The sequence below is a fragment of the Mixophyes fleayi genome, chromosome 4 (genome assembly GCF_038048845.1).
Source record: "Mixophyes fleayi isolate aMixFle1 chromosome 4, aMixFle1.hap1, whole genome shotgun sequence".
Lineage (NCBI taxonomy): Eukaryota > Metazoa > Chordata > Amphibia > Anura > Limnodynastidae > Mixophyes > Mixophyes fleayi.
The window spans coordinates 179,216,777-179,240,070 of NC_134405.1; positions in this window are offsets into that span (position 1 = coordinate 179,216,777).

A 23,294-nucleotide genomic window follows, 5' to 3' on the forward strand; every position below is an offset into this window, starting at 1 on the left:
AGCACAGGACCCAGCAGCACCACTGAACTCAGCAGGACAGAGCACAGGACACAGCACCACTGGACTGATACTGCAGAATGTGTGAACTTTGTAATATTGCAGTACCACTGGACTTTTACTGCTGAATGTGTGAACTTGGTAATATTGCAGTACCAATGGGCTTATACTGCAGGATTGGTTGTGCAAATTTTGTTGTAATTAAATGTTTTTTTAATTATTTTTTTGTATTTTTTTTTATAATTTTTATTTATTTTTTAAAACACTTGGGAATAATGGGGAAATAACTATGCCCTTAGAAGCACAGAGCACAGGACACAGCACCACTGGACTGAACAGGACCCAGCACAGGACCCAGCAGCACCACTGAACTCAGAAGGACAGAGCACATGACACAGCACCACTGGACTGAAGTGAACAGGACACAGCACAGGACCCAGCAGCACCACTGAACTCAGAAGGACAGACCACAGGACACAGCACCACTGGACTGAACAGGACACAGCACAGGACCCAGCAGCACCACTGAACTCAGAAGGACAGAGCACAGGACACAGCACCACTGGACTGAGCACAGCACAGCACTGAACAGCACGAGATATAGCAGGACAGAGGACCACCTAACAAACCCTCCCTCTACCCTGATCAATGCCCGAGTGAAGATGGCGGCGACTAGCGGGGAATTTATAGGATCCGAGTATCGCGAGATCCAACAAAGGGATTATGAGTCAGAGCCTCCGTTTCAGATTTGAATTTGGCGCCAATACCCGGATCTGTCTCGGATCCGACTCGGATCGGCAACGTTCGGGTGGGCTCGGATTTCAGAAATCCGAGTGCGCTCATCTCTAGTATTTACCCCTATATTTAGGTGCCAATATGAGCATATACACACTGTATATGAAAGAAAATGTCTATGATATCAAAGGCTGAAAGTGGACCATTATTTATGTTGGTCTAAAGTGCAAGGTCATCCAATAACTTCCCAATGTGTGGTAAATCAATGAATAATGATAAAGTGTAGACGGCACTGAAAACTAACTAGTACAGGGGGTAAATGTATCAAGCTGCCATATTCTCAGCAAAATCGCCGCAAATTGCCGGAAATAACTGGTGAATTGAAGTTCAAAATCGCCATATGCGTTAATCAGCGATTTTGACTTTCCTAAATCCAATCTCTGGTGATTTGTGTTGATTTTAAAACCCCTATCGCTCCCATGTTAAAGTCAAACTCCCAGGAGATTAAAAACAAACTCACCCGTGTTTGTATTTCGCCATATACAACACGCTACTTTCTATAGCCGAGATTGGCAAACACATCATTGTTACACTGCGGGGTAAAATTAATATAACAGGAGGCACAATGGAAGTTTAAATAAACCATCTTTTTGTTATAGAGGGGCAAAAATGATTATGAATTTTATTACGGGAGTAAAAAATTTTAAAATGAAATTAGTGGCTCAAATGTAATTATAGAATAAATGTAAGTTTTTTTTAGTTGTTTTGCGATTTTGAACTAGCCCGAGAAAATCTCTGGAAATACAAAATCGCAGCTTGATACATATACCCCCAGGACTGAAAGTATGTATTAGCAATGTGGAAATTTGCAGGAAATATTGATGGAAGTCTGGGCAATATTAGAGAGTAGATATATATATATATATATATATATGCTGTTGTTAGTCAGCACACAGTGTATGTCATAATCCATAGGTGTGGTACATATATTGTTCAAAGGGATGCTGGAGCCTTGTCTCTTTGCTGGGTGGTATTTTAGGCTATACGGTGATGAGGGTAATGGAGAGTGGAAGAAATGTATGAGTGCTACATACAGAAATTCGTCACTTATCAAAAATTGTCCAAATCAAGATGGAGAATAAGTTCAGTGTGATTAATCATTTTCTAGAAATGTGCCCAGATCGAAATCCAGGTTAAGACCTTTAGGATGGAGGGTGTGAAGATCGTATATCCGCCGCACCCCTTCCTTGATATGCCTTAAACGTAATCTTCTCCTCTACAATATTTTGGTACCTTTTTGATACCTATAAACTTCAAGACCATAGAGTTGTGGTTGTGGTGAATTGAGAAGTGTTCTGAAACGCTGTGTGTTTCTAACTGCTTCTTGATGTTCATAATGTGTTCTGACACCCTCATCTGTAGACTATGGATAGTATGGCCTACATACTGGAGCCCACATGGACAGCAGGTATACCACTCCTACCATACACACAAGATATTCTCTTTAATGGCATACTCTTTCTGGGTCACATAAGATTTGAATGTTTTTACTGACTTTGTGGATCCACTGCATGGTACTGCATGCTAGACACCGATTGCAATAGAAAAAATGATTGTTTTTTCACCCAGCCATGTTACCGTTGAACTCTTAGTTTCCTGTTGTATGAAGCTGGATTATAATTTATTTCTTAGTCTAGGTGCTTTTTTTTTTTATAGAATTTTGATTTTTCTGGTAACAATTTTGTTAGTTTTTCATCTTTAAGAGCTATGGGCCAGTGATTTTTTTTTTTTTTTCAAACTACCTAGAATTGCTGATATACTGAGTGATGATAGATATTCTGTCTTGTTCTAACTATTTCTCTTTAGGTTGAAACAGGGGATTCCTTTCAATCCCTAAAGTGCCTTCATAAACTAGATTGACAGTTTTCACCGGTCCCTTAGTGTTGTGGCCTGTTCTTTGGATACATTCAGATCCGAGCAGTTCCTTCTTAGGCGCATGAATTGGCCTTTAGAAATGTTGTTTAACCAAGCCTGACGATGGCCACTAGAGGCATGGATAAAGGTGTTACAATGTACCGGCTTTTTGAAAGTTTTTGCTTTTAACTCCCCTTTGTCTTTATAGATTTCTAGATCTAGGAATTCAACCTTAGATCTGCTCTTGTTGGCTGTGAAGTGTAAGTTGATGTTGTTATTGTTCAAATAAGAAATGACTGTGTCTAAATCCTTATTAATTCCTTTACAGATACATAGTATTTTGTCTATGTACCTGCACCATAGACAGATGTCATGGGAGTAGGGATTGTTCATCCAAAGGTTGGTATCCTCCCAATGGGCCATAAATAAGTTCACATAAATAAGTAAATCATAAATAAGTTAGCGCAAACTTACTGCCCATTGCAGTGCCCCTTACTTGTTGATGGTATTGTCCATTAAACCAGAAATAATTGTGGTTTAAGACAAACTTGATGGATTTAATGATGAAGTCAATCTGGAATGCGGCAATATCAGACTATTTGATAAGTTTATTTTTAACGTGTTTGCATCCTGCATCATGGTCAATGAACGAGTATAGGAATAATACATCACATGTGAGTAATGTGTAGCTCTCATCTCAGGTGAATTTTTAAGGATATGTAGGACATCTGCAGTGTCTTTTAAATAACTGAGTTGCTTAACGACCTGTAGTTGCAGGAAAAGGTCAATATACTTGGATAGATTGGTGGTCAGGGAACCTATCCTTGACACTATTGTCCTTCCCGTCTCCCTGTGGCCTGAGCACCAAGGACTGCAGAGGCAGGGGATGTGTTGAGTCCTCTGCTCCCTCAGTCTATGGGGACAGATGCGGTGCCAGGGCCTGGTGCCGCGGGGACCAGCTGATCCAGGATGGCTGCCAGTAACTTGGCCCCTGCCTCTCTGTCTTTTTAAAACCCTCTCATGTTCTCACTTATCAGGGGCTGCTGTGGATTCCTCGCAGTCCTCAGCTAACTTGCAGGCAACCTGTGGTGTGTGGCTCCAGCATATCTGCTAAGATGAGACTCAGTGGGATGTCTGCTGCCTGTGTATAGACTCCTCAGCCAGGGGGCATATTACAGCCCATAAACAAAAAGCATGTTTTCACAATAGTAACCTTATGGGCCACCCCACCTGGCGACGTTTAATAATATACAATAGAATACAATACATACATATTTTGTTAACACACTACAATGCAAGCAGTATTGAACATACACTTATCTTGTCACACTCATGTTTTAAAATGCCAATTTCTAAGCATTCATCCATTAGACCTAACAACTTCTAATGGAAATTCTCTGTGGGGACTGTCTTCCATTTGGAACATGTGATGTGGTTATTTAGAATGCAGTAAGCTTCTGCTTTATAGTTTTCCACATTAAGAATTAACAATAGTCCTGCTGTCCTTAAAGTCTTAATGCATCTCTCTCTGCTTTTGTGAGGTTTAGATATCTTAACTGTTTCTTTGTTTCTATAGCTTTTAAGTCATCTACTACCAATCTTTCAAATGTGTCTATAAAAGGACATTTGATATAACTCGGATATAATGTCGAGGACACTCTAATAATTGTATGCTTATATCGGTCCGCATGTTTGTACGATGTAGAGGCTCTTGGTGTTTGTACAGTGAATTTTTACATGAGTTTATCTACAACATTTGATTACCTAAATAAGTCTCAAATTTCTTTGTTTGTTAGGTGCAAACTTAATACCTTTGTTTAGCAATGATGTTTCTGCTGGGTTAAATATATGGTTGCTCAAGTTGAATATCCCCAATGGTTTACTATCATTCTTAATTGGTGAGTGTGCTTTAATTGTTTTTTTTGCCTCCACTTCTTCTCCGTATAATGTGTTTGACTTCCTTTTTGTTACTGGTGTGTTCACTTTTCTGCCTGGGTCTGGGGCCTGGGAATTTGCCTTATCCAATCCTTGTGTATTAATACTGATGGTGTTCACCCTTTGACATTCATTTTCATCTGTGGTCATGTGACCTGTAACCACACAGCACTTTGTATCTTATTGTTGGATATAATCACGTGCAGTTAAAGTACACACAAAAATGCATTGTTCATCTGTATTTTGAGTTCAATATATATTAACATATGTCCAACTTAAAATCTAATATATGCATCGGGATCAAAGATCCAGCAGTTATCATTATCACCTTATGTCTGAAGCATAAATGTGTCCAAAGCAAACATACAGCATGAATAAACAGCATTTTCAAAAATTGGTAATGATGGGTGATGTGGCTTTCATAAATAATTCTTAAAAACACGTACGCTCACCTACTCACCCTCAAATCCTTAAACAGCGCCAGTGATATAAAACCTGGTCTATTTCCATTTAAATAGGGGATCTACGAGAGTTGGGTATATGTTTTGTAACCAGATTAAACCCAAGGACCCCTGGAACCCAGGATCAGGGTACACTGAGCGTGATAATTACGTAATTACTAAGTGTGAGCCACATTTGTGATAATTGTATCACATTATAAAATAAGCGTCTTTACTATCATGGATTGATAACATCCCAATATAAACTAGGGATGTGCACCGGCGACTTTTGGTGTCTCGTGTTTTGGATTCAGATTTTCTCGATGTTTTGGGTTCGGATTTGTTTCGCAAAACACCTGCCGAAAGGTTTTGGTTCGGATTTAAGGTTTTGGATTCGGATTTTTTTTGAAAAAAGCATAAAAAGTTCAAAAATCAAGTTTGTGGGCTTATTTTCACTCCTACGCTATTATTAACCTCAATAACATTCACTAACAATCATTTCCACTAATTTACAGTGTATTCTGAACACCTCACAATATTGTTATTAGTCCAAAACGTTGCAACGAGGTATCTTTCTGGACTGCGTAGTGGAGTGGTCCCCACAATATAATTTAAAAACCCTGAACTTGTATGAATCGCACCAAAAATTGTACCTGGACTGCGTAGAGGAGTGGTCACCACAATATATTTTAAGAACCCTGAACTTGTATGAATCGCACCAAAAAATGTACCTGGACTGCGTAGAGGAGTGGTCACCACAATATAATTTAAAAACCCTGAACTTGTATAATTCGCACCAATAAATGTATCTGGACTGCGTAGAGGAGTGGTCACCACAATATAATAAGAAAACCATCAACTGGTCTGAATCGCACCAAAAATTGTACCTGGACTGCGTAGAGGAGTGGTCACCACAATATAATTTAAAAACCCTGAACTTGTATGATTCGCACCAATAAATGTATCTGGACTGCGTAGAGGAGTGGTCACCACAATATAATTTAAAAACCCTGAACTTGTATGATTCGCACCAATAAATGTATCTGGACTGCGTAGAGGAGTGGTCACCACAATATAATTAGAAAACCATCAACTGGTCTGAATCGCACCAAAAAATGTACCTGGACTGCGTAGAGGAGTGGTCACCACAATATAATTTAAAAACCCTGAACTTGTATGATTCGCACCAATAAATGTATCTGGACTGCGTAGAGGAGTGGTCACCACAATATAATTTAAAAACCCTGAACTTGTATGATTCGCATCAATAAATGTATCTGGACTGCGTAGAGGAGTGGTCACCACAATATAATTAGAAAACCATCAACTGGTCTGAATCGCACCAATAAATGTACCTGGACTGCGTAGAGGAGTGGTCACCACAATATAATTTAAAAACCCTGAACTTGTATGATTCGCACCAATAAATGTATCTGGACTGCGTAGAGGAGTGGTCACCACAATATAATTTAAAAACCCTGAACTTGTATGATTCGCATCAATAAATGTATCTGGACTGCGTAGAGGAGTGGTCACCACAATATAATTAGAAAACCATCAACTGGTCTGAATCGCACCAATAAATGTATCTGGACTGCGTAGAGGAGTGGTCACCACAATATAATTAATAAAAAACCCTCCACGGGTCTGAATTCCCCAAAAACAAATTCTGGACTGCATAGTGGGGTGGCCCCGGTACCCAATTTGATATCGGGGCCACAATATAATAAATACACCCTGCCTCAACTGGTCAGAATTCCACCAAACAAGTATCTGGACTGCGTAGTGGGGTGGCCCCGGTACCCAATTTGATACCGGGGCCACAATATAATAAATACACCCTGCCTCAACTGGTCAGAATTCCACCAAACAAGTATCTGGACTGCGTAGTGGGGTGGCCCCGGTAATAAATTTGGTACCGGGGCCACAATACCTCCTCCAAGTTCCAAGTGTAGTGTTTATAACATATTAACACTACACTAATTCTAGCATGTCAATACCTCTTGTTTTAAATAATGACAGGGCATTTAACTTTTGATTTAATTTTTTGAATTTGTTGACATTTTATTTTACTTTTTGAACATGGCAAACAACTGTTGAATGGTCACATAATGCCAAAAAAAGAGTTGCAAGATGGAATTGTCCTTGGGCCCTCCCACCCACCCTTATGTTGTTGAAATAGGACATGCACACTTTAAGAAACCAATCATTTCAGCGACAGGGCCTACCAAACAACTGTGGCTGAAATGATTGGTTTGTTTGGGCCCCCACACCAAAAAAACAATTCATCTCTCCCTGTACAAACTAAACAGGCTCTACTGAGGAAAGATGTCGTCCTCATCCTCAACCTCCGATTCCTCTCCACCTACAGTGTGTACTTCCTCCTCCTCACACATTATCAATTCGTCCCCGCTGGACTCCACAACCACAGGTCCCTCTGTACTATCTGGAGGGCAGTGCTGTACTTCATTGAGGAATTGATTATTCATTTTTATAAACATTATTTTTTCAACGTTGTGAGGAAGCAACCTCCTTCGCCGCTCACTGACCAGGTTCCCCGCTGCACTAAAAACTCTTTCCGAGTACACACTGGAGGGGGACAACTCAGGTAAAATAGAGCCAGTTTGTACAGGGGCTTCCAAACTGCCTTTTTTTCCTGCCAGTAACAATATGGACTGTCTGACATGTCTACTTGGATGGTGTCAGCAAAGTAGTCCTCCACCATTTTTTCAATTGTGACAGCATCCAATGCAGCGACAGTAGACATGTCTGCAATGGTTGCCAGGTCCTTCAGTCCGGACCAGATGTTATCAGCATCCCCGCCAGGGCCTCTTTTAGGAAAACTGAGCTTTTTCCTTGCAGCCATAGATGTGGAAGAAAATGAGGGTGGAGCTGTTGGCATGTCACGGTCCTCTTCAGAGGACAATCTCCTGACCAGCAGGTCTTTGCACCGCTGCAGACTTGTGTCCGCTGGAAACAGAGACAAAACATACGCTTTAAACTGAGGATCGAGCATGGTGGCCAGAATGTATTCCTCTGACTTTAAAAGAGTGACCACCCTCGGATCCTGGCAAAGCGTACGAAGGGCTTCATCCACAAGAGCTACATGCTTTGTTGGATCGCAATGCTTTAACAGCTCCTCCCTCACTTTCTCCAGCTGCATCTGCAACATCCTGATCAGGGGAATGACCTGACTCAAGCTGGCAGTGTCGGAACTGACTTCTCGTGTGGCAAGTTCAAACGGCTGGAGAACCTTGCACAACATGGAAATCAGTCTCCACTGCGCTTGACTCAGGCGCATCCCCACTCCTTTGCCTATGTCGTAGGTGGCTGTGTAGGCCTGAATGGCCTTTTGCTGCTCCTCCATCCTCTGCAGCATATAGAGGGTGGAGTTCCAGCGCGTCACAACCTCTTGTTTGAGGTGATGGCAGGGCAGGTTCATGGTTTTTTGATGTGCCTTTAGTCTACGGTGGGCACTGGCTGAATGCCGAAAGTGTCCAGCAATTTTGCGCGCCACCGCAAGCATCTCCTGCACACCCCTGTCACTCTTGAGGTAATGCTGCACCACCAAATTAATGGTGTGGGCAAAACATGGGACGTGCTGGGAATTGCCCATATTTAATGCCCGCACAATGTTACTGGCATTGTCTGACACCACAAATCCCCATGAGAGTCTAAGTGGGGTAAGCCACTGGGAGATAATTTCCCTCAGTTTCTCTAATATGTTGTCAGCGTTGTGCCTCTTATTAAAGCCTGTAATACACAATGTTGCCTGCCTTTGCACGAGCAGCCATTTTGTAGATGCTGCTACTGATGCAGCTGTTGCTGTTGCTGCGGAAGGGGATGCATCTACCCAGTGGGCTGTCACAGTCATATAGTCCTTCGTTTGCCCAGAACCACTTGTCCACATGTCCGTGGTTAAGTGGACAGTGGGTACAACCGCATTTTTTAGAGCACTGAGGACACTTGATCGTACTTCTCTGTCCATTTTTGGTATCGCCTGCCTAGTGAAGTGGAATCTCGACGGGATTTGGTACCGGGGACACAATACCTCCATCAACCCTCTAAATCCCACTCCACTGATGGCGGACACCGGGCGCACGTCTAACACCAACATTGCAGTTACAGTCGCAGTTATACGCTTTGTAATAGGGTGACTACTATCGTATTTTGTGTTCATGGCAAACGACTGTTGGACGGTCAATTGTTTTGTGAAAGACTTAGCGGTCTTACGACTTCCCCTCTGGGAAGTTGACCGACTAACAGCAGCAACAGCAGCAGTGGCAGTAGTAGGCGTACCGCTGCAGGATTCCTCGGATGAATCCCGTATTGAAGAGGACTCAGTCTGGCTGCTGACTTGGGCTGCAGGACTGAATCTGATGGAGATCGTGGAGGAAGTTGACGAGGAGGGTGTTGCTGGTATGTATCCAACTGGACCACGGGATTTAGGTGTCCCTGTACCGATGACGGTCCTAGCCCCAGTTCCTGAACTAACCACTGAACTATGAAGGTTATTCTGGCGACGTATAAGGGAGGATGTCCCTAGGTGGGCAAGATCCTTACCCCTGCTTATTTGAGCTTTACATAAGCTACATATGGCCATACATTGGTTGTCCGGATTTGGATAAAAATAACTCCAGACCGAAGAGGTGCATTTTTTGGTCTTCTGACCAGGCATGACGATGGGCTTTTTCATCCCATGGACATCAGCTGTTTCCCCCCCTGGTGCCTCATTTTCAATAACCACATCACCATCCTCATCATCAAGTTCCTCCACAGCGCCAGCTACATCATCAATAGCCTCCTCCCGAGCCACCTCTTCATGTACAGTGATGGGAAGGTCAGGCTTGACAACCACCAACACCCTTGGACTCGCCTTGGGGATTTGTGATAATTTCTTTTTAGAAGGCAGAGTTGTTTGCTGTTTTGTTGCTGACATCATAACTCTCTTCAATTTTTTGTAGGGGGGGAGGAGGAGGAGGCTAAGATCCTTGGGTGAAGTTGGACCACTAGTCATGAACACGGGCCAGGGCCTAAGCCGTTCCTTGCCACTACGTGTCATAAATGGAATATTGCCAACTTTACGTTTCTCCTCAGATGATTTTAAGTTTCTCTTTTTGCTGTTTTTTGAGAACTTGGGTTTTTGGATTTTACATGCCCAGTACTAGGAGATTGGGCATCGGGCTTGGAAGACGACGTTGATGGCATTTCATCGTCTATGTCATGACTAGTGGCTGCAGCTTCAGCATTAGGAGGAAGTGGGTCTTGATCTTTCCCTACTTTATCCTCCAAATTTTTTTTTTGTATTTTTTAAAAACTTGGGAATAATGGGGAAATAACTATGCCCTTAGAAGCACAGAGCACAGGACACAGCACCACTGGACTGAACAGGACACAGCACAGGACCCAGCAGCACTACTGAACTCAGAAGGACAGAGCACAGGACACAGCACCACTGGACTGATACTGCAGAATGTGTGAACTTGGTAATATTGCAGTACCAATGGGCTTATACTGCAGGATTGGTTTTGCAAATTTTGTTGTAATTAATTTTTTTTTTAATTATTTTTTTGTATTTTTTTTTTATAACTTTTTTTTTCATTTTTTAAACACTTGGGAATAATGGGGAAATAACTATGCCCTTAGAAGCACAGAGCACAGGACACAGCACCACTGGACTGAACAGGACACAGCACAGGACCCAGCAGCACCACTGAACTCAGAAGGACAGAGCACAGGACACAGCACCACTGGACTGATACTGCAGAACACAGCACAGCACAGCACAGCACAGCACAGCACAGCACAGCACAGAACTAAACAGCACAGCACGAGATCTACCAGGACAGAGGACCACCTAATACACCCTCCCTCTACCCTGATCAATGCCCGAGTGAAGATGGCGGCGACTAGCGGGGAATTTATAGGATCCGAGTATCGCGAGATCCGACAGCGGGATTATGGCTCCGAGCCTCGGTTTCAAGTTTTCATTTGGCGCCAATACCCGGATCTGTCTCGGATCAGACTCGGATCGGCAACGTTCGGGTGGGCTCGGATTCAGGAAATCCGGGTGCGCTCATCTCTAATATAAACATTATAGTCTCATCACACGCTATTCTTTGTTGGACATATTTCTATCTGGTGGCTAGAAGTAAAATATATTTTTATCTAATGGTGAGAGGTACCAGACCATTTTTGCCCTCTTAATGTTACATAGTTACATAGTTGATGAGGTTGAAAAAAGACACCAGTCCATCAAGTTCAACCTATTTTGGATCTCCTGCGATCCTGCACTTATATTTGAAATTAATCCGGAGTAGGCAACCGCCCATCTGTTTCAATTTTGAAAATCCCCCCAGACTCAATATTGCAATCCAATTTTTACCCTATATCCACTACTATCCTTTATTTTAAATTAACGGTCGTATCCCTGGATACACCTTTCCGCTAAAAATTTGTCTAACCCTTTCTTAAACATATCTATTGAATCTGCCATCACAACCTTCCCTGGCAATGAATTCCATATCTTGACTGCCCTTACTGTAAAGAACCCCTTCCTTTGCTGGTTGTGAAATTTCCTCTCCTCTAACCTTAGGGGATGACCACGTGTCCTGTGTATGGTCCTTGGGGTAAAAAGTTCCCATGAAAGCTCTCTGTATTGACCCCTAATGTATTTGTACATAGTAATCATATCTCCCCTTAGACGCCTCTTTTCTAAAGTAAACATGCCTAAACTGGCTAACCTTTCCTCATAACTTAATGACTCCATACCCTTTATCAATTTTGTCGCCCTTCTCTGAACCCTTTCTAGTTCCAAATTATCTTTTTTATAGAGTGGTGCCCAGAACTGTACTGCATATTCAAGATGAGGTCTTACCAATGATTTATACAGTGGCAAAATTACACTGTCTTCCCTTGCATCTATGCCTCTTTTTATGCATGCCAATACTTTGTTTGCCCTTGCAGCTGCTGCTTGACATTGAGCACTATTGCTAAGTCTACTGTCTACGAGCACTCCCAAATCCTTTTCCATTATAGATTCTCCCAAATTAATTCCATTTAATTTATAGATTGCGTTCTTGTTTTTGATCCCTGAATGCATAACCTTACATTTATCTGTGTTAAACCTCATATTCCATTTAGCCGCCCAATCCTCCAGTTTATTTAAGTCCCTCTGTAGAGAAGCTACATCTTGCTCTGATTTTATTACCTTACAGAGTTTAGTGTCATCTGCAAAAATAGAAACTTTACTCTCTAAACCATCACCAAGGTCATTAATAAATATATTAAAAAGGAGTGGTCCCAGCACGGAACCTTGAGGAACTCCACTTAAGACCTTTGACCAATTAGAAAATGTTCCATTTATCACAACTCTCTGTTCCCTATTCTCTAACCAGTTTTCGATCCAAGTACAAATTTTGATTTCTAGACCCAGTTCCCTTATTTTGTAAACCAACCTCTTGTGTGGCACTGTATCAAAGGCCTTTGCAAAATCTAAGTAGACCACATCTACTGTCCTGCCCTGGTCTAAGTTCCCACTAACTTCCTCGTAGAAACTAATTAGATTAGTTTGACATGACCTATCCCTCACAAATCCATGTTGATTCCCACTAATAATTTTATTGCGTACCAAGTAATCCTGAATACTGTCCCTTAAAATACCTTCCAGTAGTTTCCCCACTATTGATGTCAGGCTTACAGGTCTATAATTCTCTGGTTGTGATCTCGTCCCCTTTTTAAACAACGGCACCACATCTGCTATTCGCCAATCCCTTGGTACTGAGCCTGATGAGATTGAATCTCTGAAAATTAAGAATAGCGGTCTAGCTATTTCCGAGTTTAATTCCATAAGGACCCTTGGGTGTATGCCATCTGGACCTGGAGCTTTATTTATCTTAATATTCTTCAGTCGCCTTTGGACTTCTTCCTCTGACAACCAAGTATTAATTAATGGCATGGTTTCATTTCCATTTTTATGTATTACTCCTGCCATTTGTTCCTCTCTGGCAAATACTGAAGAAAAGAACGTGTTTAATATCTCTGCTTTTTCCTTAGTATCATTTATCAATTCACCCATCTCACTTCTTAGTGGTCCTATATTATCTTTTTTAATCCTTTTGCCATTTATATACTTAAAAAACTTTTTGGGGTTTGTCTTACTTTCTTTTGCAACGTGCCTTTCATTTTCTAATTTAGCCAATCTAATTTCCTTTTTGCATGTTTTATTACATTCCTTGTACCTATGGAAGGACTCCTCTGACCCTTCAGACTTAAACAATTTAAATGCATGCTTCTTCCTTTGCATTTCTTCTCTTACCTTTTTATTTAGCCACATTGGTTTAGACTTAATTCTTTTACATTTATTTCCCATAGGAATGAACTTATACGTGTATGTTTCCAACAACATTTTAAAGACAGCCCACATTTCTTCCGTATTTTTTCCTTCAAAGGCTTTGTCCCAGTCTATGCTCTTTATAGACTCCTTTAGCATATTAAAATTTGCCTTTTTAAAGTTTAAAGTCCTAGTTGATCCCTTATACTGTTGTTTCTGGAAACTAATTTCAAATGAGACCATATTATGATCACTGTTTCCCAAGTGCTCCTTTACTTGAATATTTGATATTACGTCTACATTGTTTGTTATTACTAGGTCCAGTATAGTCCGGTTCCTAGTTGGTTCCTCAACTAATTGGGACATGTAATGGTCTTTTAGCGTGCTCAGAAACCTATTTCCCCTAGCTGTACCGCAGGTCTCAGTACTCCAATCAATGTCCGGATAATTAAAATCCCCCATAATTAAAATTTGACCTAGTTGTGTAGCCTTTTCAATTTGCTGTAGAAGTTGGGCTTCCTCAATCGTACTAATATCTGGCGGTTTATAGCATATCCCTATCAGAAACTTCTCTGAACTTTTTCCTCCGCTGGATATTTCCACCCACAATGCCTCTATATTATCACCAATATTCTCATATATAACTTCCTGAATACTTGGTTTTAATTCTGGCTTAATATAAAGACATACTCCTCCTCCCCTTTTATTTACCCTATCCCTCCTGAAGAGAGAATAGCCTTCCAAGTTGACTGCCCAGTCATGTGTATCATCCCACCAGGTCTCAGTAATACCTATAATATCATACTGCTCATTCATTGCTACTAGTTCTAACTCCCCCATTTTACCTGTCAGGCTTCTTGCATTTGCAAGCATACACTTAAGTCTATTGGCTCCCTTAGGTATTTCTTTTTGCTTTAAAAAGGGCCGCTCCTTATCGGCTATGCTTCCCTTTCCCCCCTCTCCACCCCCTTTACTCTTGTTAAATTCCTCCTTACTACTCTCAATGTCTATCCCATAAATACTTGCTTGCCCCTCCCCCCCGGAGCCTAGTTTAAAATCTCCTCCAACCTTCTAACCATCCTCTCCCCTAGCACTGCAGCCCCCTCCTCATTCAGGTGCAATCCATCACGACAATAAAGATGGCAACTGACCGAGAAATCAGCCCAGTGCTCTAAGAATCCAAAACCCTCCTTCCTACACCAATCTTTTAGCCACGCATTAACCTCCCTAATCTCCCACTGCCTCCCTGGACTAGCGCGTGGCACAGGTAGTATTTCCGAAAATACTACCTTGGATGTCCTTGCCTTAAGTTTGCGACCTATGTCCCTGAAATCATTCTTTAGGACACCCCTTCTTCCTCTAACTCGGTCATTGGTGCCAACATGCACCAAAACCGCTGGGTCATTCCCAGCCCCTCCCAACAATCTGTCCACCCGATCCGCAATATGCCGAGCCCGAGCACCCGGGAGACAACACACTGTTCGGCATGCACGGTCCCGGTAACAGATTGCCCTATCTACCTTCCTAATAATTGAATCCCCTACCACCACAATCTGCCTGGGTCCCTGAGTAACTTTGGTCCCCTCTGTGCTGGAGAGACCATTCCCCTGGTTGCTAGAGGAAGCAGTGTCATCCAACTCTACCAATTCTGAACTGCCTTCCACAGTATCTTCATCCAATCTGGCAAATCTGCTGGGATTGCCTAGCTCAGAACTGGCCTGCCTCTTCCTCCCTCTGCTACCCCTAGTAACTGTTACCCAGCTGCCTACCTGTGCATCCTCCTCTGTCTCTGCTCCACCCTGCTCAGCTAACGCATCAACGGTGAGCTGTAAACTCTGCTCCAGGTTGGCAATGTCTCTCAATGTTGCAATGGTCTGCTTTAGATCAGTTACCTGGGCTTCCAAAGAGACCAATTGCTCACATTTCTCACAGAGGTATAAACCTTGGAACACTTGCTCCAAGTGTGCATACATATGACAAGATATGCATTGAGTGAGATCATCAAGCCTGCTACTACTCATCTTATTATGGCTAACCTAACTTCTTATAGCCTACAGTGAACTTTAGTACTAGCCTTTCCTAGCCACTTACCAGTTTAAACCCCTTCCTGGATTCAACTCCTTAATGGAACCAACTCCACACTTTAAACAAAAACAGCACTTGAAATCAAAAAAGCAGTGAAATCACAAGCTCAATGAAATCGCTTGCTACCTCCTGTTAAATAGAGCTTGCACTAACCAGCTGTATCAACTATGCAATTAAACCACACCCACTAGATCTAACAGAGAGAAGGAAAAAAACAAAAAACAAAAAAAAAAAACACTTAATAAACACACAGAAAAAACGAATCCCGTTCAATAAACACACAGAATAATTCCCCAAACTATATCACTCTCTCAGCACAGCACAGCAATCCTTAATGGAACCAACTCCACACTTTAAACAAAAACAGCACTTGAAATCAAAAAAGCAGTGAAATCACAAGCTCAATGAAATCGCTTGCTACCTCCTGTTAAATAGAGCTTGCACTAACCAGCTGTATCAACTATGCAATTAAACCACACCCACTAGATCTAACAGAGAGAAGGAAAAAAACAAAAAACAAAAAAAAAAACCACTTAATAAACACACAGAAAAAACGAATCCCGTTCAATAAACACACAGAATAATTCCCCAAACTATATCACTCTCTCAGCACAGCACAGCCATCCTTAATGGAACCAACTCCACACTTTAAACAAAAACAGCACTTGAAATCAAAAAAGCAGTGAAATCACAAGCTCAATGAAATCGCTTGCTACCTCCTGTTAAATAAAGCTTGCACTAACCAGCTGTATCAACTATGCAATTAAACCACACCCACTAGATCTAACAGAGAGAAGGAAAAAAACAAAATAAAAAAAACAAAACACTTAATAAACACACAGAAAAAACGAATCCCGTTCAATAAACACACAGAATAATTCCCCAAACTATATCACTCTCTCAGCACAGCACAGCAATCCTTAATGGAACCAACTCCACACTTTAAACAAAAACAGCACTTGAAATCAAAAAAGCAGTGAAATCACAAATCAGTGGTAAATTATGTTATTTCTCCATTTTACATGCTCTACTTATCTTTGCATCTGCCTTTGCCTTACAGATGACATGTCTTGCTCTTTTCATTAACATATTTATTATAAGCTTTGAAAAGTAAGTAAATGTACTTTTAGTTCATGACCACAGTGCTGTGAGGCAGGAGTGCTAACCAGTAAGCCACCGTGCTATGTATAAAATTGTAAGCTGACAGGAATACTTAGTAAACTAATTGCCCAGCTAGTTTTGCTTGAGACATAGACATAAGTATTTTAGGGATGGCACGAAAGAATATTCTAGATTAAGTGATATAGTACAGAGAGTATGATTTGGTCATTATGTGGTGTATGGTAGCGATGGGAATAAAATAGAGCAGCTAGGATATATGGTAGCTTTCCTTAAGATATTTTGTGGACAGCTTAATGATTTTGAAGGCTGCGAGAAAGAGGGAGAGCATTCCACAGGATAGGTGCAGCACCAGAGACTCATCCAATAGAACCACAGGCATAAATAAATTAATTCCTCTCTGTGGGTGATTTCAGCTACTATCACACTTGTGAGCAGCTTCAGGAACAAATGAACCATATCAAGCAACAAAGATGTTAATTAGCATGGATTGCTATTACATAAATGTTTTTTTCTCATACCAAAGCAAGTTGCTAATAAAATTGCAATGTAAAAACCCCAGCATGTAGCAGAAATGCAGCAAGAATGGTTAATCAGGGCTTCAAAAGTAACACAAATCTTTACACTACCAAAGTTTGAAAAAAATCGATTCTTTACATATTGTATGAAATACTTGAAAAGTTTCTACATCACACCAGTAGAGCCTTGTTTTTTTCAGCATGATGCATATAGTGGTAGTGAGTTTAGGATGCTATCATGTATTTGATTAAAGAACTGATACTTTATTTTAGCTGTCTTATTTTTTTCCAGAATGCCCTTAAAGCAAAAAGAAACAGAGAAGCCATGGAGAGAACCTGTCGACAAAAACCGAAGGAGGAAGCATTGAAAAAAGAAATTAATACCATCTTGATGAAGGCATACCTAGAGCAGATGGCCCATAACGGACACTTTGGACGTGATTTATTAAGGAACGTAAATACCGATATGTACTGTGTTTTGCATTAAATTGCACTGCGCATGCCCAGAAAAGGACTATACGCCAGTGAACGCAAGTACTTCCAGTTCATCTTTGAATGCAAAGGACATTTCCAACACTCTACAATTTCATGACTGGAACGGGGAGGGGAAGGGGCATAGGCACATAGTCAATGTACAAGCTTTAGCACACCCAACAGCACCCGATTCCAGCTTTGGTCATCTCTAAGGTACATGTTTTTCAGTCGTATCACTTGCACCAGCTACAGGTCAAGTGTAAGTGCCAAGTGATAGTGATGACTGTCAGTTATGCATGCTAGAACATGTGTTTGCACTCAAGGGCAAGTGTCAAAATGTATTTTATGTACAGTGGACATTAATAACATCATGATAAATGTATTTCATGGGGATAAAAATTACCATATCTATTGTACAAATCCAGCAGTGTGTTGTGCCTGTGTGAAAACGGCAAGTTCTGTATATATGGAGCATTCTCCTTCTCTCTTCCAGGATGTCTGTCCAATCTGAGTCCCCCTCAGAATTCCAACTGCCATTTGTAATTGCTCCTTTATAAGCTCCTCCTCCCCACTACATGCTGGGATATGTAGTTCTCTGCATGCTTGAAACAGCATCCGGTGAATGTAACATCATACTTAAGTACTAATAATGCCACTGTCACGTAAGCAGATAGCTCAAGCCATGCAAATGATGCACCATTTGCAATGGAGGAACTACTACAGAGGTTGCATCGCAACAGGGCCCAGATGTGAGGGGTGCCTGACAATGCCTGTCAACCCCCCTGAGGTTCCTGCTCTGTTCTCAGAACAGCAGAGGTTTATCCTCTTCTAAGCATGCATGTATACTGCACATGTGCAGTGAAGCAGGTGCCGAGCTGGTGTATGCTCGGAAACTGCCTAACCTATGCCTGTCTGAATATGCAAGGGGACCTCAGGAGGGTGGACCTGAATGGTTTCTTCCCCAAATATTGCTATATGGCCCGGACGTGTTGTGTTCCACCTCTGAACAAGTGAACTTAGTAGTTCTACAGTCCAGGGGTACATTTCTTTTGTGGGCATATGATCTCGACAGTTTTATTTAGGTTTTAGATAATGTATTGAGGAACTTTTAAATGGTTTTAAAATTTTAATTAGGCACCAAAGGCCTGATTCATTAAGTAATGTAAATGCTGATAGGTGCTGTATGTTGCATTAAATTGCACTGCGCATACCATGAAAGGGACTATACCCCAGTGAACGCAAGTACATCCCATTGACCTTTGAATGCAAAGGACACTTTCAACAGCCTAAGATTTCATGGGCGGAACAGGGAAAGGAAGGGCAGGCACGTAGTCAATGTACAGTAATGTACTCGAATGCACGTAGCAGCGAGCTTTGGACATCTCTAAGGTACGTGTGTCTCTGTTGTATCACTTGCACCAGCTACAGGTCAGATAGTGATGATGGTTGCGTATGCATGCTAGAACATGTGTTTGCAATCAAGAGCAACTGTAAAAATGCATTTTATGTACAGTGCACATTAGTAACATCATGATAAATGTATTTCATGAGCGGGGAATGAAAAGAAACATTTTTTTTTTATATTTTTTCATTAATAAGTATTAACAGGTGACAATAATTGAATACATTTTTTTTTCTGTGCGCTCTGCTGGGACTTTATATTCCACATAAATATTGGACGTATCCTGCAGTATATTGTCTGTCAGAGCAGAGCGTACCTAGACCCATATTCAACAAGAGACATTTTTTCAGACCTGCTTCTAGTAGAATATAGACATGCATAAGCCCGAATTACGTGCGTTGTAAACACAAAGCACACACAATACGTTTGTTTTGCATGCGTTAATGAATCAGGCCCCATGTGTGCAAGTTTATTGTGCCATGGGCTTGCGGTATTTCTGCACAATGACATACCCAAAGGTTGTCCTGCAAACAACCAGCATGCCCTCACTTATCTGATTGTATCACTGTGTAAGTTACAAATAATGCCCTTTATTTATAACTATATTGGCTGTACTAAAAGAATAAATATTTGCAAGTGGGAGTGGCCAACTGTTGCTTGGTTTTTTGACCAAATATAGCCATTTGTGTGCGGAGTTTGGCCATAATTGAGCGGAGTTTGTGGATTCCGCTTTCGGGATTCTGAATGATGGGAGCTATGTGGCCACCTGTCAAAGTTTGACAGAAAATTTCACAGTATACTACATGCATCATTAAGAAGGAAAGGTATAGGAAGGGATGTGCAAGAAAAATTAAAACAAAGACATGTTTGTAGCAACACTTTAGATTATTCTATTTATTTACTTGCGCTAATCACCATTATATTATGGGTCACCATATTACTTTGAACATAACTATGCAGCATTTCTTTTTCTGAAATTAACAATGTGTTTGCTGTGTACCTGGCTACTCTCCCAGAATGTCCAGGGGCTCCCAAATCCCGGGCGGAGGCTGAGTTTAATGATGTAATTTACATCATCAGCCTCCCCACCCACTGCGCTGTGAATAGCAGCTTTGCACAGCACGGAGCAGATCCATTGTGACAAAATTTGCATCACCATGCCACCTCCCAGCCTGACCTTCTCTCTTGGATCTCCAGAAGAGGAGGTAATAAAGCTTGGCAAGAATGGTTTGCTGTTTTGTATTTACATGAACTCTGTAAAAAACAATTCACAAAATCATTACCGAGAATATTTCCTGAAAGCTTTGTTAAACACACCACATTATGTACACAGCCAGATGAGAAGCAGAAAGTGCTAATGCATTCTGAAACAATGAATCAGCACATTTAACTTTTGCAAGTATTATAGCTATATGATGCCACCTTGTGGTAGTTGCTTGAAAGTATTAATTCATGGTAAAAAACAGAAGCATATTTAGGGGGATTTCAAAACATACTAGGCATAAATAGTTACTTGTATTTAGAGCTTCTATGTCCTATACGTCAGTGTCAGTGGTTGGAAGGACCAGACTGTGACTAATTTACACAGCAAGATTCTTTGAATATGTACAGAAACTTTTTTAACGATGTTATGCAACATATGTAAACCTCTAAAAAGCCAATTTCGCCTAAATTTTTTTTAGTGAACATTGACCCTCACTCCAAGTAGCAGAAATGCGGTGGTCCAATTCCAAGCAACCCAGGAGAAGTATAGTCGCAAAACAACTTTGTATTCATATCCAACATAGATTCTGATTGAACACAGCAGTGGCTAAACGGATGGATGTAGCTGAATTAATATTTAAAAAATTTACTAGGATTGCACAATTGAAGTACAAATAACCATAGTTTATTTTTCATTGTAGGTCAAAGACGTTAAGACCTTCATGGCGAGGCAAAGGACTTTCCACATGTTAAAATGTATTATTGGGCGGTTTCAAATTACAGCCTTCCTCTCCACCCTCCACATTATCCTAGTTAGATATAGAAGCCATATGTCTTAAAATGACACCTCTTTCCAGTATTTGGGGACTCTCCAAACAAAATAGAATGAAACTCACAAATTCCTTTCCTACCCTGACATTTTTGGCCCTGATACCTGTAACGGTTGGGTAACATCTCAATCCCTATTTCTATCTCTCTGGAATAATCCCTTTTTTTCAGCCAGGCCTAGCTCATTCCTACTTTAAAACTTGTAACAAAGCTGGAATATGCTTTGTACTTGGTTTCTCTGACAGGACGTCTTTTTGACACTTTTCAAAATGAATTCCTTGACCTTAACCGCAAATTTTATTTTTACATTCAAATAAGAAATTTTCTATGGTCTCTCTCAAAGAGTCCATAAAGATATAACCTATTTTGAAAAACTTTGCACCTTTTTGCCATTATATAAAGACATGATCTCATCCTTATTTGGTAACCTGCTTGATTCTGTGCTGAGCGAGTGGGAGAGAGACCTGGGGCCTCCACCCGACAGTGACTATTGGGAAATTATAAGCCTCAAACTAGATTTCAACCTTGATTAAAAAAAATGCCTGAAAATGAAATTAATTAATTTATCATCATCATTTATATTTGGTAGACCTGTCCCAAAATTTCTAGCTACTTGGATAGTGTCAAAGATCTTTTAGCCTCACCTCTACCATGACCTGTTCCTAAAGACACTTGGGCTTGTCTCCTTTGATATTCACTCCAAGATACAGACAAACATTCTACTAAACTAGCCACTCACATTTTAGCTGTGGCTAGGTGCATGACATCATCACCATCATCATCACCATTTATTTATATAGCACCATTAATTCCGCAGCGCTGTACAGAGAACTCACTCATATCAGTCCCTGCCCCGAGAGGGAGAGAGAGAGAGAGAGAGAGAGAGAGAGAGAGAGAGACACTAGAGTCAATTTTATAGCAGCCAATTAACCTACTAGTATGTTTTTGGAGTGTGGAAGGGCACCGGAGTACCAGAAAGAAACCCACGCAAACACAGCCAACTCACTGAAGTGTCTGGACCCACCCCACATTTCTTCTCTTGAGTCCAACCCTTGGTTTACAGCTAATATTGACAAAAAATACTTTCCATCTAAAAAAGTGATAAATATAATACAATTAACCATGCATGGTTACCGTGGTTATTTCATGAATGACAATCTTCCCAAATGAATAGCCAATCCTAAACTGGAGTTATTTCTTTTTCAACCCCCCCCCCCCCCCCCATTTTCTACCCACTAACTAATTTGCTATACATAGGGCCGTGCTAATAAATAATACTCTCTGTTATATAATATAGCACTTGCACAAAACAAGATAATGTTGAGGCAACCAATGTCACATCCACCCACCTTCCCTGTCTACCCTCCCCCAAGCTCTACTTCCCAAACAGGCTTTCTTCATTAGGTCCTTGTTGTAAGCCTTTGTTGGATTTTCTGAGACAGATTTAATACGTTACTTTGTTACAACTATTTTTATTTAGTTTTCAGATATTTATATTCAAAATATGTTCATTATTTTTCAGATATAGATTTTCTACATTGTTTTGTTGTAAAGGTTTTCATTCAATTTTGTAACTCATTGGACTTTGAATTTTTTTTTATTTTGCTATTTTTATAGCTGAAGTTTGCTAAATAAAACATAATAAATAAAGATATTACCTTAGCAGATATAAGGGGGTATTCAATTGTCGGCGGGATTGCCGAAAATCCCGCGGTCCGCTATCTAGGGAGCTGCGAGCTGAAATCCAGCGAGAGATTACCGTATTAACGGTAATATTTTTTGAGCGCGGGATTTTCGGCGATCCCGCCGACAATTGAATATGTCCAATAGGCTGTAACATATGTATACAACTATTACGTAACGATTATGTAAGAGGAAATCATTTTTTGGGAATATTGATATACACATAGAACACACCTACATTTCAGCTTGTGGTAAATGAGTACATACATTTTGCACTGGATTACTATACAGTATTGAGTTTCATAAAAGTTGATTTATTCCAGATCCAAACAACTATCTTCATCATATAGTGCAAGTGAATCATACTGTTTTACTGTATCATTCGTTTAACTTCTAAAGTGGTAAAAACATTGCTGCAGGCACATACAATTTCTGCATCATTACTTAAGGCTGTGCAACTAATTTATTCAATAGATTGTGTAAAAATATTAATACTTCTGTATCCTGTCCCAGGAAGCAGTACAACCTTGAATGGAAAAAGTAGCAGAAACAGTTTTTCTAACCACAATTTACCATTACCGTTGATTACCTTTGTGGTATGTGATTTGCCCGTGCACTTGTTTATCTAA